The sequence below is a fragment of the Eublepharis macularius genome, chromosome 3 (assembly GCF_028583425.1).
Source record: "Eublepharis macularius isolate TG4126 chromosome 3, MPM_Emac_v1.0, whole genome shotgun sequence".
NCBI lineage: Eukaryota > Metazoa > Chordata > Lepidosauria > Squamata > Eublepharidae > Eublepharis > Eublepharis macularius.
Window position 1 is genome coordinate 145034973 of NC_072792.1, and position 18136 is coordinate 145053108.

Below are 18136 nucleotides of genomic sequence, written 5' to 3' on the forward strand. Positions count from 1 at the left end.
CTGTCCTACCGGTATAAAGGTAGCTATTTTATATGCCCTATAACATCCATTACAAACATTCACAACAACAATCAAAATTACAAACTGATAGCCAATCAATATAGGAATTGATTGGATAGGCTAGCCAATCAGTATAGGAATTCTCATACCTAGAATATCAAATATGTAGGTTTATAACAAAATCTGGAGTCCTTCAGCTCTCCCAAAAACTCTGGGGAAAGTGTGCTTTTTCTTCCTTATATGGAATACCCCTGCTCTTTAGCTCCTCCTAGTGGACTCAGAGTTACACTTGCATGAAGAAACAGCACCCCACACACTGTCTTTTCTGTTTTCTTTTCTCGGTCACTTCTCTGTTTTCTTCACTTCTCACTTCCCTCTGTGGCCCCCTAGTCTTGTGCCGTGGCCCCCTATTTATGCAATTTTTACCTGTGGCCCCCTTGGAATATCCTGGCCCCCAGGTTGAGAACCACTGATCTAGTGCATCCTCAATGTCTTTTTTCATGGTAATGAGTAGGCCTGCCAGGTCATCTGGGCAGTAAGCAGGGGGGGGGGGGTGGACGGGCAGGCAGGAGAGTACTCACTGGAGTTCTTTTCTTGTCAGAAGTGATATCATCATGCTGGCTGCAGGAGTGTTCTCCTGCTTTGTGCAAGGCCTATTCTTTGAGAATTGGCCTATTTGGGGCCAAAATCAGCCACATGCAAGGCGTGGGAGCACTCCGGAAGTGATGTCATTGTGGTCTGTCAGGAGTGTGCGCGCTGTGCATTTGCCTGGGTTGCCTGCTGGTGGTGGATGATCAGCTGGTGGCTTGTCACCTCTTGCCAAATGCCAGCAATCAGTGGGCACAAGGGCAAACTGCTGGGAATTTCCTCGCCACCAGTGGGCACCTGGGAACCCTAATAATAAGGACTACACCTGGCCTCTGCCCCTCTGAGCCCCATTAAAATGTACCCTTCCCCCACCCCATGTGGGGAGACCACTTGGTTGTAATTAAAAATAGTAAGAATGTGTTAATACAGCACATATATGTATTTAGTGTGTGGTGTTTGTATGGTAGTTTAAGATATAATCAGTTTGCTATGATTGTAACAACAACAACAGTTCATTTGTATACCACTGTTTTGTACACATTAGTGCTCACTCAGAGCGTTGAACAGTCACTATAATTATCCCCATAATGCAGCTAGGGAGGTGACACTGAGAGGAGTGGCTTATCCAAAGCCATCTGGTGAGTTCAAGGCAGTAGAAAGATTCAAACTAGCAGAATGCTGCTTTGCAACTGAACTACTTAGCTACTATGCTAAGACAGCTCTTATGGGAGCCTTATTAGGTGGACAGCTAGTTATTGTTGAAATATGGTTTTGAAAGCCTATAAATATGGGAGTCTGTTAAGATTATGAGCTCTTTCTTAGAAGGAACTCTAAGAATAATTGAAAGGCTGAAGTAATTGCTCTTTTTTAATTACCAGTGTAGAATCAATATTATCACACTATTTAAAGTTAGTTAACATTAAAGATATAAATAACATTAAAGATGTAAATAAAGATGTAAACAGTTACGTTTTAATAAGATAAAATGGAAGTAAATATTCTCTAGTAATATTTTTGTTATCAAAATGACTATCTATCCCTAGGAGACATCCCTCTGAGCACATCCAGAGCACAGACTGGCACCAAAAGGGTTATAGTTAGAGGTGGGCACGGTCTGGAAAATGGACCAAAATTAGACATGGTTTGTGGTTCGTATACACACAGTATGTGGGACTCACCATTTTCATGAATTTTGGTCTGTTTGGGCTGGTCCATGGTCTGAGTCCAGACATCCTGGCACCAATCTACCAATTCCCTAGGCAATGGAGACCTTTTGCAGCCCTTAAAAACTTAATAGGCAGCTCTGCCTGCTGAGCCGAGAGCTCCCATTCTGCAAGGGAGGGATAGACGTTCTGCAGCCAATCCTAGCCCTCAAAACCTTGATAGGCAGTTCTGCCTGCCAACCCATTCTGCAAGGGAGTGGTGGAGGTTCTGCAGCCAATCTTAGCCCTCAAAACCTTGCTAGACAGCTCTGCCTGCCAACCAGAGAACTCCCATTCTTCTCTATGCGAGCAATGAGCAAGAATGAATTCCCTAGGCAATGACTGGGAAGGTGTCTGTGTGATGAGTGAGAGGGCTCTTCCCCCACCCGTTTCTGTTTGATTTTGCCTCATTGCAACTTTTTGGTTCTGCTAGCCAATGCCAGTCAATTGGCATTAGCAACTCCAGTATCTACCAGAAGTTTCCTCGGGGCGGCCGCAATAGAGGTCCATAACTCCAACATCTGAAATGCAATCTTGACCAAACTGGGAGGGTGGCTGGAGGAGAGGCTGCTGAAGATTCTCTGTGAGTTTGGGTTCTCTGGGTGTGAAGTGACGGCCCACAGACCAATGAACCGGTCCGCAAACCGGGCTGGTCCATCAAAAGTTCATGGTCCATCGTCTGTGAAAATTGATGGATCCTGAGCCAGTGGTCTGTGGGGTTTTCTTGGTCCATGCTCACCTCTAGTTATAGTATCATTCTGATTCATATTTTTCCAGAAAACCCAAATGACGGCTACAAATTTACTAAATACCCTGTGTTCCAGAGGGGGAATAAGACTATGGCCATTAAGATAGCAACCATCACTCTGTCTTGGGGCAATTTGTCCCGCAATGCGTGAAGATTTGCCCTAAATCCTGGAGAAAGCAGACAGCAAGTACTTTTCCTTCCTCTGCCATAATGCAGAACTCAAAGTGACTTACTCACAGCTGATGATCAGTAGATTCAGGTGAGACAAAAGGAAGATAATAAATTGTGTGACCAGAACTGTACATATTATGATAGAACATCAATTTAAAATAAGCACCCTGTCTTTCTTACTAAAGCTATATTTCCATGGAACATTCTTAAATTCTGAAATAAAATATCCTGATGGTTTGGATCCACTAAAAAAAACAAATACTCATAATTTTTTGTACCAATTGAGTGTTATAATTCAGATGTATGGGATAAATACAAACAATGTAAAATTCAACTGTTAACAGCTTCAAATCTTTATTAGTTATAAGAATAACTAAAAATTTTAAATTGCACATTAATAGCTACCCCACTCCCTTTAACCTCAGCACCTCCCAGAGGAAAAAGTATCAGCTAAAAGCATTTTTAAAATGTTATATAGTGAAAAAATCTTGCCTCCACTTCTTCACAGATTAGCTAGCCTATGCATAACTTAAATTTTACTTTGTTTCTCGTTATAAGGTTAAATTCTCAAACAGCAAACTAGACAGTTCAGAAATCTTCAGATTCCAATATTCTCTAGTGGAGTGGAATTAATAAACAGAAGGTGCAATTAAAATGCTAGAGCTTAGCAAGTGTTTCAAAAATTACAGAACATCAACGTGTGTGGCTTTTCAATGGATTTTAATTTTAATTTTTGTGAAAGGATTTTAGACTGCACTTTTGTTAACAATCATATCAGTCTCTGATTCAAACAAGAATTTCAGTTCAAAGATGTATCTATCTTTATTAAGAGAAGTTCCTTAATCTAATATCCTTACAATATCATCTCCATCAAAAATACTATTTATTTTGCAGGGGTAATTGTTTACAAGTGACTCAGAAAAACACTGACATATCTAAAATGCTCTTTTGTGTATACATAAAAATGGCCACTTGGTGGCATAATTTGTTAAGAAAAGAAGGCTAATGCATAGTAATAAGCTAGTTTGATTTAATGTATGGGAAGAAGTTCTAGAGTTACCATTGTTTCCCCTTGCACAACTCCTGTGTCCCAAAGACAAGTGATTTCCTATCATGCCATCTGTACTTGTTGAAGTTCTGTCCATTATGTCAGCTACTAAAGAAACATAGCCATAAATAAAATACAAGAAGTAATAATGCCATGGCTGCATTTAGACAGCACAAGAGCTTCAAGTGAACCCTAACTGGTCACTAACTCAATTGGTTGATTTGCCTGCACATGACTCTTGTACTTCCCACCTTTCTTCTCCTATAGCATACAAAGCTTGATTAAGTACCAATCCACTGAGATGTCCAAACACAGGCGCACCACTGTAGACAGAAATGGGATCTTTAATCCTTTCCTTCCTACCAATGTTCTCACTTAAAATGTTACCCAAGCTGCTTTTACCTCTGTTGGGGAAAATATTTGTATAGCTGCAATTTTCCCTCAGCAAAATTAAAAGTTTTTTGGGGTAACTTTTTTCAGCAGGAAAAATAGCAGGGTTTGAAAGGGTTATAGAACCTCCCCCCGGTTCCATTGTCCCCCTCAAAAAACAGCCTCGGTGGCTGCAGTTGGAAAAGTAAAATCTTTTAAAACGATCACGGAACTAAACAAGGTCATTTTGCTACATGAGGACAGGAGCTGTTGTTTGGTCCCCCCCCCCCATCTTTTGAAAGGAGGGCACCAGATGATTGAGTAGACTGAGCAGCCTTGCGATGCCCGACTGACAGAAGGGCTGCTTCAGAACACTACATAATATAACCTGCATGTCCGTTTGTGCCAGCTGTTTGTTTGCTGATAGAGTTGCCCCACCCACCCTTCCATTTAAGTACAGGATGAGATTAATGGAAACAAGCAGGGATTTGGATAAGGGCTATCTTTTATTAGCCTTAAGAAAGTCTTTTTCCTTCCTGTTTCCTACTGTAAGGGAAGGGGAAACTTACGGGGGGGGGTGCTATTGGTAAAAATAGACTGCTAAGACAGGATTGGTGGCTAGATCGGTACAGGCAGATTAGATCACTGCATCCTGTGGTTTCTTGGGAAAGGGAGAGGTAACCAAACCAGACATTTTGGGTATTCTCAGAATAGTTTGGTGTGTAAGTGTGGATAAGTGAAAAACAGCTACATTAGTGCTATAAACTCGGAGATAAGCAGAGACTGTCCAAACATTGGAGAAATTGTTGGGCAGCTTCTTAGGGTGTCATCAGCAAAGTGGTGGTAACAGGTAATAATAACAACAACATTCAATTTATATACCACTCTTCACAACAGCTTAACACCCACTCAGATTGGTTTACAAAGTATGTTATTATTCCCACAACAATCACCCCATGAGGTGGGTGGGACTGAGAGAGCTCTAGAAGAGCTGTGATTGACCCAAGGTCACTTAGCTGGCTTCAAGTGGCGGAATGGGGAATCAAACCCTGTTCTCCAGATTTGAGTCCCACTGCTCTTAACCACTACACCAAATTGGCTCCCAGAACAGATTCACCTGTTAAAATAAACAAACCTTAGTTTAATCAAAGTTTGGTATCTGTGTCCTCCTTTGGGCCAGCATATAGTTCTGCCCTAATCTGAAATGCCTACATCTCAATCAGAAAACGATAGAGAGCACTTCCCAAGAGAGAGATCTTCCCAAAACAGCTTAGCTCACGAAAAGCAATTTAAAGCTATTATGTGTGAGAATACCTGTAAAGTGCTTCAGGAACGTTCAGGGGTATTCGGTGAATTTTTGGCTGGGAGATACAATTTTTTCCACACATTTTTGTTTATTCATTTCATTTTTAATATAGCTTTACTCCAAAAGGGCTCTCAAGGTGGTTAACAGCAATAAAAACACCATGAATAATATTATTAAAAACAAATGCAACCATAAAGCAATTGTATTAGCTATTCACGCTGTTTCCATGAATTTGTGGTTTCATGAACATGTGAACACTGAGATTACATGATTGTCACAACCAGGGGTCATTTCGTAGAAAAAGAGCAGGAGGAACTCATTAGCATAACTCATTAGCATAACTTATTAGCATATGCCACGTCCATCACCAGAAATGTGTCATTAGCATAAATGATTTGCATATGCCACACCCCCTGACATCACCTATCCTGGCTGTTTTGGACTCAATCCTGGCCATTCAGGATTGGTTAAAAGGGGCTGAAAATAGCCAAAAAGGAGCCCATAATGGTCAGGATCAGGTCACTGCTGAACAGGAGAGTGATCCACCACCTGTCAGAGGTCTGATCCGGGCCGTTTCGGCCCCAATCCAGGACAAAACGGGCCCAAAGTGGCCAAGAGTCAGGTGGGCAGGGCCACCTGACATGTGACCTCTTTGGGGAACTGTCGGAACTGCGTTCCTGCACGTTTCCCCTCGAAATGAGCCCTGGTCACAACTCAATAAATGTTTGCAAAAACTGGCACCAAAATAGTTACCATAGGGAAGGAATTTCTGAATAATACCTAAGACTGGCAATGCAAGTCATTACAGTCTGGTTCAGATATAAAAACCATGTTTATTCAGTATGTGAATGAGCTAGGGGATGCTTAGGTGCTTTCTGCTCTTAAAGACAGCCAATGACAGAAATCCAAATTTGTAGCTAACCATATTTTGTTCACTTGAAAGCCAAGATTCTAAACCTGGATTTCTTAAGTCTATTCAATAGGGCTTATACTGTTTTTCCTTGTAAATATGTGTGTGTGTTTTATTTCTGCTAATTAATGGGGGGGGGGGGTTGAATGTATGTCTGCTATGGTTAAAATGCAGGCCACTAGGGGAAGAAAGTCGGGGACTGGATGGGTGATTGAAATGTGTTCTGGTTGAATGGTAGCTGTGCCTAGGCAGGGTTGCCAGTTCCAAGTTGGGAAATTTCTGGAGATTTGGGATGGGGGGGAGCATGGGGAAGGTAAGAGTTTGGGAAGGTGAAGGATCTCAGTGGAGTATAATGAAATAGAGTCCACTTTCCAAAACAAGCCATTTTCTCCAAGGGAATTGATTGCTGTCACCTGCAGATCAGTTGTAATTCCAGGAGATCTTCAGCCATTACCCTGGAGTTATTATTATTATTATTACCTGGAGTTGGCAACCTTAACCCTAGGGGAGTAGTAAACTGCAGTTTAATTAGAGCTTTTCTGAGGAAAGAGGGAGGAGGAGTGAAGTGCTGTAATCTGAAGGAAATCTGTGTGTTCTTTTCTTTTGTGGCTATTATTAGCCTATGTGGAAACTGGTGAGAAGGGGAAGTAGAGATGGGAACAAATAGCAATACAAACAAAAAAAGAGCCACGAACAGCCCAATCCACTGTTTGTGAGCAAGCTGTTCGTGAGGCCCTGTTCCCGGTGAACATGTGTTCGTTCCAAGCCCTCTTCGAGGTGTTCGTCAGCCATTCATAAAGCCAGACAGTCTGGTGCCTTTCAATCAATTCCCCTGGCAACATAGGCATGGACCGTCTGAACTCTGTCTGAACTCCTTCTGGATTTCCTTCTGGCTTGTAACCCCTCAAAGTAGCTTCCAGCAGACAGTCCAGTTTTTGCCACTGAAAACAGAAAATGACAAGAAAGGGGAAGACCCATGGATCATGCCTTTCCTGGGGTGCAATCTCTGAAACTTGGAGGGTCTTCAGAGGACAGTGAGGACTATGTCCCCTGCAAATTTGGTGGTTATTGGACATTGGGAAGGTCAGTTTGTAACCCCTCAAATTAGCTTCCAGCAGACAGTCCAATTTTTGCCAATGTGAAGAGAAAATGACACGAAAGGGCTCATGGACTCTCCTTTCCCTGGCTCAAGTTCAGCTAAGTCCCAAGGGGGCCATTCTGGCTCCCATGAACCTGCAACTATGAACATGTTCATGAACATGTCATGTCCGTCGATGTTCATGAATCTCTGTTCGTGGATGGCAACGAATAATGAACATTGTGTTCATTTTTTTCTGTTCGTGCCCATCTCTAGGGGGGAGTCTCTGGGATAAAGTCCATTTAGAAACATTTGAAGATTTGTTGCTTGTCTTGAAACTATTACACTTACAAACTACTCTGAAACTATTATGCATATGTACTTATAAATAAATTCTAGTTTTGATTAAGCAAAACATCTGTTTTATCTAGAATAAAGGATTCCATTTTACCTCACAGCCACCTCTATGCACAGTCCATTCTGTCATTCACCAGTTTGGTATAGTGGTTAAGAGTGGCAGGACTCTAATCTGGAGAGCTGGGTTTGATTCCCCACTCCTTTGCTTGAAGTCAGCTGGGTGACCTTGGGTCAGTTCTCTCAGTCCCACCCACCTCACAGGGTGATTGTTGTGAGGATAATAACACACTTTGTAAACCACTCTAAGTGGGAATTAAGTTTTCCTGAAGGGTGATATATAAATAAAATGTTACTATGTTATTATTCTTCCAAATATAACAAAGCCTTCCTTCACACAAAGAGAACTAAGATAAAAGCCCTTGGTGACAGCAAAAACGTTTTGGGAACATTTTGGGAAAAAGAATTACGCACTGGACATCACCTTCTGAAAAAAAAATGTGAATGACTGGCCTCTTCTGCTAATATTGATTACATGGGACAGGATACAGCATAGTTAGTGTTAGACTGAGGTTGGCAGAATTATAGGAATAGCTCTGATTTTAAAGGTTCACTGAAAATTTTATCATTATGAAAGGCTCTAAATTCTTCATACTTGAATGAGGATCTACACATTTGTGTGTCATTACAATTGAATTTATCCTAAAAGCTGCTATGGTTAATTGTTTTTCTCTTTATCCAATACGGTAGATGTTGCCTTGCTTCTTATCCTGAACAGCAGAGTGATTAGGCACTGTATCACTGAGCTGAGGCATCAGTATGATACAAAAAAGAAGAAGCTTAACTTATTTTAGGCAACATTAACAAAGTTATGAGAAGTATTATTTCCACTCTATTCTGTGCAAGTCAGATCTTATCTGGAATACTGTGGCATCAGTTCTCTTATCTCAAAAAAATCTAGACAATTGGAACAAACTCAGTGGAGAACAAAGAGTGGACAGGGCTTCAGAAAACAAGCCCTGTGATAAAAGGCTAAATAAGCTTCTTATTTATTTATTTAAAATATTTATATCCCGACTTTCCACACAAAATAATGTCCCCAAAGTGGCGAACAACAGATAATTAAAACATTAAAATTTGATATACTAATAGCCACCTGGACCTGTTCCGAGGATACACAAATCTGGAGATGGGAGCCATGAATGGACAAGGAACACCTGAAAAATGGCCCAGGTTTGCAGAAAAAACTGAAACCTAAAAAAATACATTGGGGATTTTAAAAAACACAAAATTAAAAGAAACACCTGTAGCTTTAACCAGATGCACTTAGATCGAGAGGAGTTAGCCGTGTTAGTCTGTAGTTGCAAAATAGTGAAAAGTCCACTAGCACCTTTAAGACTAAATTTATTTAAGCGTAAGCTTTCAAAAACCACAGCTCTCTTCGTCAGATGCATCTGACAAAGAGAGCTGTGGTTCTCGAAACTTACGCCTAAATAAAGTTGGTTAGTCTTAAAGGTCCTACTGGACATTTTACTACAGATGCATTTAGTGGCTGTTGCGAAGCAACCATAACCGTTTAGCAGCTATTCAAGGCATGGTTTCTGTCACTAAAAGGCAGTGGTAGGAGGCACAGCCCATTCCAAGACTGTTTGGGCCTTTGAGAGAGGACTCATTGGGGCCAAGCAAAGAAACAACTATGGATACCTGGATATCACGTAATTGGTATGACTGGCCCAGGCCCAACTGTTTCCTACTGTTCAAAACAGTGCCTCCCTCCCAAGCCAGGTTAGAATTTCAGAGTAGAATCTGTGAGACCCAGGTTGAAATCACCACTCTGCTATGGAAGCTGATTGGGTGACTTTGATCAAGTCACACCTCTCAGCTTAACCTACCTCATAAGGTTGTTGTAAGGATAATATGTAGGTAAGAATGATGTAAGCTGCTTTCGTTTCCCATTGTGGAGAAAAGCAGTATATAAACGAAGTAAATGAAGAAATATAGGTGAAGATGGAGGACAGATAAAAGGTAAGTTGTTTAGTGAGTTTGAAAGAAGGTTGTCAGGAAAGGATGAGTAGGATGTAGGGAAAGGACAAGTCTCGGACAACTGGCCAGGGGGAGGAGTTTGGCTATCCGTCTGGTGTACTGGCCACTTAGTGCACCAGCAGCCACCCTGTTGAGCCTATTGGAGGTAGTGGTTGGCTGAGCCTTAGAATATCTCAAGCTTTTGGTTTTGGGGGATTTCAATGTCCATGCCGATGACACCGCTTCCTTACAGGCTGCTGACCTGGTGTCCTCCATGGCAGCACTGAGATTCTCCCAATTTGTATCAGCTCCCATGTATCAAACAGGCCACATGCTGGATTTGATCTTTGAGATGGGGATTCATGTGGACCTAGATGATGACGATGACGATAATAATACAACGTAATGCCCACTCAGAGCGGTTTACAAAGTGTTATTATTATCCTCATGACAATCACCCTGTGAAGTGAGTGGAGCTGAGAGAGCTCCAAGAAGCTGTGACTGACCCAAGGTCACCCAGCTGGCTTCAAGCAGAGGAGTGGGGAATCAAACCTGGCTCTTCAGATTAGAGTCCTATCACTCTTAACCATTACACCAAACTGGCTCTCTGCTGGAAGTGGTGCCATGGTCAGACCACTTCATCCTGAAGGCTCCACTGGGTGTACCCCCCCCCCACTGCATAGGTGGTGAGCAGATTTATGCTTGCCTGAGGAAACTGATGGATCCAATCGGTTTCAATAATGTTCTATGGGATCCAATGCCCCCTGGTGGTTCGTTAGATGTGATGGTGGAGGACTGGCATGTCCGTCTCTCCAAAGCCATAGATGAAATCTCCCCCTATTACCCCTTTCACACCCGTACCCAGTGGGTTCCTTAGTATTTTGAAAAGCTGCAGTGGATGAAATGGGAGCTTAGACGGCTTGAGCAAGTGTGAAGGAGAGATTGTGGCGAGGAGACAAGAACATATTATAGGATGTTTATGAAAGCCAATGAGGTAGCAGTGAAATTGGTGAAGAAAGAGTTCTATACCAATTCCATTGCATGTACAAGCTCATAACAGGCAAAATTATTTTCAATAATTTGTTCCTTTGGTTTCTCTCTTGCAGGGAGATGATCAAATTGCTAATTCAGGCCGGCCTCCACCGGCCTGAAAAAAGAGGTGTATAAAATTTTAACCCTCCCTGTGAAAAGGTTGTCCACCACCCTGTTTTAAATGTGTATTAATATAAATACATTGCTGTTTTAATGATGTTTTAATGTAGATGATTTTTATTGTATTTTAATATGTTGTTATCCTCCCTGAGCCCGCCCGCAGAGAGGGCAGAATAGAAATTTGAAATAAAAATAAATAAATAAATAAATAAATAAATAAATAAATCAGCTGTGAGGCCTTTGGGAGCTTTTTGCGGGCAAAATCTTGTCTCTCCATCATGACACACTCACTATGGTTAATACAGCAAGGGAACTAGAGACCCCTTGGCCGTCTTCTGGATCTGTGTTAGATCAATTCAGTCTGCTCTCTCAGGATGAGGTTGACAGGATCCTGTGAGCAGTGAGATCCACCACCTGTGCCTTGACTGGTGAAAGCCAGTTCTAACGGGTTTCAGGCTCCACTGGAGGCCATTGGTAATCTCTCCTTAAGCTCCAGGTTTTTTCCTGGAGCACTGAAGAAAGCTCTAGGAACCATCTTTCGACCCCACTGACCCAATCAATTACAGCCCTGTTTCGAACCTCCCATTCCTGGGCAAGGTGATTGAGCTAGCGGTAGTGGAACAGCTGCAGGCATTCCTAAAGGATTCCTCAGTCCTGGATCCCTTTCAGTCTGGTTTCCATCCTGGTCATGGGATGGAGACGGTGTTGGTCGCCCTCACAGACCATCTCCACAGACATCTGGATCAAGGCAGGTTGGCGCTGCTGGTTTTGCTGGACCTCTCAACACAGTGTTCGACACAGTCGATTACGAGCTTCTGACCGCCTCGCCGATATGGGGATTGGTGGGATGCCCTTAGAATAGCTAGTCTCCTTTCTCTCTGGTCAGAGACAGAGGGTGGTGCTGGGGGAGCAGTTGTTGTCACTCAGAGAATGATACTCTCTCCAATATTAATTAACATCTATATGCAACCCTTTACCCAGCTGGTACAGAGTTTAAGCTTGGGTTGTCATCAATATACAGATGACACCCAACTTTATCTGCTGATGGGCAGTCAGCCACATACTGCTCTGGATGACTTGGCCAGGGCTTTGGAGGCTGTGACTGGATGGTTAAAGCAGAGCAGCCTGAAGTTGAATCCAATGAAGACAAAGGTCCTGTACCTAGGTCGTGGGCTGTCGGGCTCAGGGATCTGGCTCCCATTCCTTGATGGAGTGCCACTTGGACCTGTTTCATCGGTAAGGAATCTGGGTGTGGTCTTGGATTCTTCCTTATCAATAGAGGTCCAGATTGCGGCGGTTGCCAGATTGGTGTTTTACTATCTTTGTCAGATCAGGCAGCTTGCCCCCCACCTTTCACCCTGCAACCTGGCAACAGTGGTCCATGCAATGGTCACCTCCAGGTTGTACTACTTTTACTCACTCCACACTGTGCTGCCCTTGAGCCTGCTCTGGAAGTCACAACTGATCCAGAATGCAGTAGCGCATGTGACACCTGTTCTGTGCCAGCTGTACTGGCTCCCAGTGGAATTCTGAATCAGTTTCAAGGTTCTGGTTCTGACCTTTAAAATCCTTAGTGGATTGGGACCAGCATACCTGCGGGGCCACCTCTCACCCTATATTCCCCAGAGGCTGCTCCACTAAGCAGATAAACATTTACTGGTGGTCCCTGGCTCCAAGGAGGTCTTGCCTTAGCCAGGGCTCAGGCCTTTTCAGCCCTGGCCCCAACCTGGTGGAATTCTCTGTCTTGGACAACGTGGGTCCAGCAGCATTTACTATCATTCCACCAGGCCTGTAGGATGGAGGTGTTCTGCCAGGTCTTTGGTGATTGAGGCAAATGGATCTCCTCTCTGGCCTTCTACAGGGGGGAGCATCCTCACCTGGTCTTTGCTCTTTTTATCTGTTGTTTGCCACTGGCCACTGTGGGGCCAAATATGTGGGCTTATGCAATGTGCACTGCTGAGGATGGGTTGTAAAACTGCAACTGCTCTTTTTATGCTACCAGTAGAGATGGGCATGAACTGGGGGAAAAACGAACCATGTGGTTCGTGGTTTGTTGCGAACTTTCACGAACCTGCCCCAGTTTGTGAACTGGTTCATCAAAACACCACTTCTGGGTCAGCAAATCATCGCTTCTGGGGCAGCGGGTCACTTCTGAGTAAGCAGAAGGTCTGCAGAAAGCCCATCCCCCGCCGCCTAAGAAACTGATCAGCACCAGGCTGTCTGCACAGATGAACCAAAAAATGAACCAAACGAACCAGCCTAAAGTTCGTGGCAGTTCATCAGAAATGGCTCTGACAAACCACCGGTTCGCGAACTTTGGTTCATATTTCAGTTCGTGCCCATCTCTAGCTAACAGTTTTAATTGCTTATCTTTATATTTTTAAATTGATGTGATCCGCTCTGAGTCTGTTTGTGGAGAGAGTGGACAACAAATTTAATAAAAAATAAAATAAATACGTAAATAAAAATAAGGTGAGCATACAGAGGCTGTCAGTTGGAGGAGAAGATGAAATAGTTGGGGAAGGGGACACAGGGAAAAGTGAAAAGAGAAGAAATCAGGAAAAGGGGGAGAGGCTATGGAGGAGCAGGGAGAGGAAAGAGGACATGGTAGAGAAGAAGGAAATCAGATGTCCCCCATATGTCCTTGCAGTCTGCACTTGTAACATTTATATACATACAATAAAAACATAGATATATAAACAAAACGCACACAAAACCAGGGAGGTGGGCCAGTAAGAATTTACTGAGGGTATGCCAAACAAAACAAAACAGTTTTCACCGTTTGGTGGAAGACAATGACAGAGGGAGACAGGAGAATTTCCCTAAGGAGGGAGTTCCACATTTTTGGCACAATTACCAAGAAGGCCCTTTCTTGGGTTGCCACCTATCTAACCTCAGATGACAGGGGCACCCAAAGCAAGGCTTCCAAAAGATGACCGGAGTTGATGGGTTGGTTCATATGGAAGAAGACAGTCCTTAAGGTATATTGGTCCTAAACTGTATAGGGCTTTAAAGGTCAATACCAGCACCTTGAATTGGACCCAGAAGCAAACTGGGAGCCAGTGCAGATGGAACAAGACTAGAGTGATATGGTCCCTATGATCCACTACAGTCAATACTCTGGCCACAATATTCTGTACCAATTACAGCTTCCAGGCAGTCTTCAAGAACAGCCCTCATACAGTATATCACAATAATCTAACTTAGATTTTACCAGGGCATGCACCACAGTCACAAGATTTTTCCTGCCTGGGAAGGGCTGCAGCTGGCTCACCAGCCAGAGCTGGTAAAAAGTGCTCCTGGCCACTGCTGCCACCTGTTTATCCAACAGGAGGCCCAGGTCCAACATAACCTGTTCCTTTAGGGGGAGTGTTATCTCATCCAGAACAGGAGATACCCCCAGTCCTGGGTCAGACCTTCCCCCCACCAGCAGCACCTCTGTTCTGTCAGGATTAAGTTTCAGCTTCTTATCCCTCATCCATCCCAAAACTGCCTCCAGGCACTCGTTCACAGTTTCCACAGCCTCCCTGCGATCTGCTGGAAGTGCAAGCTAGAACTGAGATTCATCTGCATATTGGTAACAACTCAACCCAAATCTCTGGATAATCTCTCCCAGAAATTTTACATAGATGCTAAAAACATGAGGAACGATGGAACTTTGTGGAACCCTAAAGATAAGAGGCCAAGGGGCAGAGCAACAGTCACTCAGCACCACATTCTGAACCCTACCTTCAAGGTAGGACCAAACCACCACAAAAAAGTGCCTCCAAGTGCCAATATCAAAAAAGGGTGCAGAAGGATACTATGACTGATGGAGAATTCTCCTGGAGGTCCAGGAGAATTAACAGGGTCACACTCACCCCGTCCATCTCCCAGGGCTACCAAGGCCATTTCTATCCTATGACCAGCCCTGAAACCAGACTGAAAAGGATCCAAACAATCTGTTTCATTCAGGAATCCCTGAAGCTCCTTATAATAGGAACATAGGTTCATATTAGCATTTCAATTCAATTTTCTCCTAAAGTATAAAAATGTTTTGAAACTGTTAATATTGCTTCATTAACATTTTCAATGCTTTAAAGAGCCAAAATACTCAATGAGAAAGTACTTTTAAATTATCATCCTCTCGTGGGCTAAAGAGAAATATTAGAACACTAGTGCCAGGTATTCTGTATGTTCCCATCTGCTCTAGATCTTTCAAAAATGTAAATCTGAGACTAGACTTTATGTTTGACTTATAAATTACCTTGAAAGATGTATGCCATCTACTGAAAACATATCTCAATGTGCAATAATAATTAAGTCCCTGTTGGAATCCATATACAAAAGAGACAATTGTATTCCTGAATTCACAAAATTGATAGAGCAGTCTCAGATAAAAACAGTAAGCTGATGCACAGAAATTCTCCAGTGGCTCACAGCCTATAACTGTTGTAATAATTTTATCGAACTTTTGTAATAATTTTATAGAACTCAAGAAGCACTGGAAGAAAGTGGACTTATTTCTCATTTCTCTTTTCAAGGTAAAAATTGAGGATTAGCCTGTACGGTGATAGGTAGATTGCTTCAGTGTAGCTTACTGTCTAGATATTAAAAAGTACAGAAAGGGACTTCTTCCCACAGACCTAATGTTCTTGCTTCTTCTTATCTGAAAACAGCCAACCTCTCACAGTAAAACAGAATTTTAGAAGAAAGGATGCTTCTCTTTTTTAATCACAATGAAGTTAGAAGAAAATGTATGTTGAATATAAGGACTGCTGATTAAGTACTGTATACTATTTGCACTGTATGTCACATATGGTGTTAATACTGAATAGCTTTTAAAAAATCTTGTTAATAACAATAACAACATTCAATTTATATACCACCCCTCAGGACAACTTAAAGCCCACTCAGAGTGGCTTACGAAGTATGTTATTATTATCCCCACAACAATCACCCTTTGAGGTGGGTGGGGCTGAGAGCTCTAGAAGAGCTGTGACTGACCTAAGGTCACCCAGCTGTCTGTGTTTTACACAGAAATATTGTGCTCCTGCTACATTTTGTTGAAAAGGCAACAATAGTTGTAATATTTCTCAAGTAATTATGTTTGTGTGTTTTATTTCTGTTGGTTATGTGGTTTTTTAAAATGTTATTTATTTATTTTTTTCAATTTATAGTCCGCCCTCCCCACAGAAGTGGGCTCAGGGCAGATCAAAACAGACTTAAAATACACCACACAACTAATCACCGCACAACTAATCACAACTAATGTGATAAATTTTATTTTTAAAAGAGACAGAAATAACAGTTGAAAGTGCATAGAACCTTATACAAAGTACATTAGACTACTTTACAGAGAGTATGTATAATATATAATAATAAATTTGGACTGAATGAAAGATATAATCAAAATATATAAAATACTTTTATTCCTCTCCCTCAGTTCTATTATAAAAAAATAAGAGAAAAGGAATGAGCCATAATGTTTCTAAATATATTTGATAACCTATTTTAGGGGAATTCAGCATAGGTAAAACTTTAAACATTTTGTCGAAGGCTTTAAACATTTTGCATTCTACATTATATTCTATCACACAATATTTAGTATATTTAGTTAATAGTTTCACTATCTAGCTTAACTGTTAGTCTATTTTAGTGTCAGTTGTCCATTCTAACTTTGATAGGTTAACCTATTATATGTATACTGAATTAATTCAATCATAGAGAGAACGCACAGAGATAACAGAGATAATAGGAACATAATATGAAAAATAATATTTAGAAAAAAAGTTTGACAATTTCTATAACCTAGTTATTTAAATCACATTAATAATAAATAAGAGAATATATATGAGATTCAAAAAGAATTTCCCCCTCCATCATCAGTGAGTTATATCTAAGTAAGATACTGAAAGATATCTCTGAAGTTTGTTCGAAGTTAAGACTCCAAACATTTTGCTTTCAAGATTTTACTCAACCTGATAAAATTTAGTATCTTAAATTGTTAGTTTAATTATTTTATTTACCTTTTAGTCTATTTTAATATTAGGTGTATATACCAAATCTTATGAATGACCTACTATATAGTTATATAGTTCTTCCAACATAGAAAAAAAATTTAAACAAGCAATCTACAAAAGTAAGAATGATGTTGAGAATTCCATAGCATAATTATTTAGAACAACAATAATTATAAGTAAGAGGGTATGTAAACTCAGAATATACATACATGGAACTTTAAAATTTTTTGATCTATTTTAATATTAATTATATATTCTAAATTTGTTACATTGGCCTACTACATGTATAATAAATGGTCTAATCATGCAAAGGGAACAAAGGAATAATAAGGGCATAATAAAGCATATAAGAAAATTATATATAGAAAAGATAGTGGATAATTTCTGTAGGCTGGTTATGTAAAAAAAAAAAAAAGAAAAGGAAGAAAATAAAAGAGAATTCTCTTTCTTTGGGCTGAATTTTAGCATCCTGTTTCTGTTTTAAATAATCTAACTTAGATTTTACCAGGGCATGCACCACAGTCACAAGATTTTTCCTGCCTGGGAAGGGCTGCAGCTGGCTCACCAGCCAGAGCTGGTAAAAAGTGCTCCTGGCCACTGCTGCCACCTGTTTATCCAACAGGAGGCCCAGGTCCAACATAACCTGTTCCTTTAGGGGGAGTGTTATCTCATCCAGAACAGGAGATACCCCCAGTCCTGGGTCAGACCTTCCCCCCACCAGCAGCACCTCTGTTCTGTCAGGATTAAGTTTCAGCTTCTTATCCCTCATCCATCCCAAAACTGCCTCCAGGCACTCGTTCACAGTTTCCACAGCCTCCCTGCGATCTGCTGGAAGTGCAAGCTAGAACTGAGATTCATCTGCATATTGGTAACAACTCAACCCAAATCTCTGGATAATCTCTCCCAGAAATTTTACATAGATGCTAAAAACATGAGGAACGATGGAACTTTGTGGAACCCTAAAGATAAGAGGCCAAGGGGCAGAGCAACAGTCACTCAGCACCACATTCTGAACCCTACCTTCAAGGTAGGACCAAACCACCACAAAAAAGTGCCTCCAAGTGCCAATATCAAAAAAGGGTGCAGAAGGATACTATGACTGATGGAGAATTCTCCTGGAGGTCCAGGAGAATTAACAGGGTCACACTCACCCCGTCCATCTCCCAGGGCTACCAAGGCCATTTCT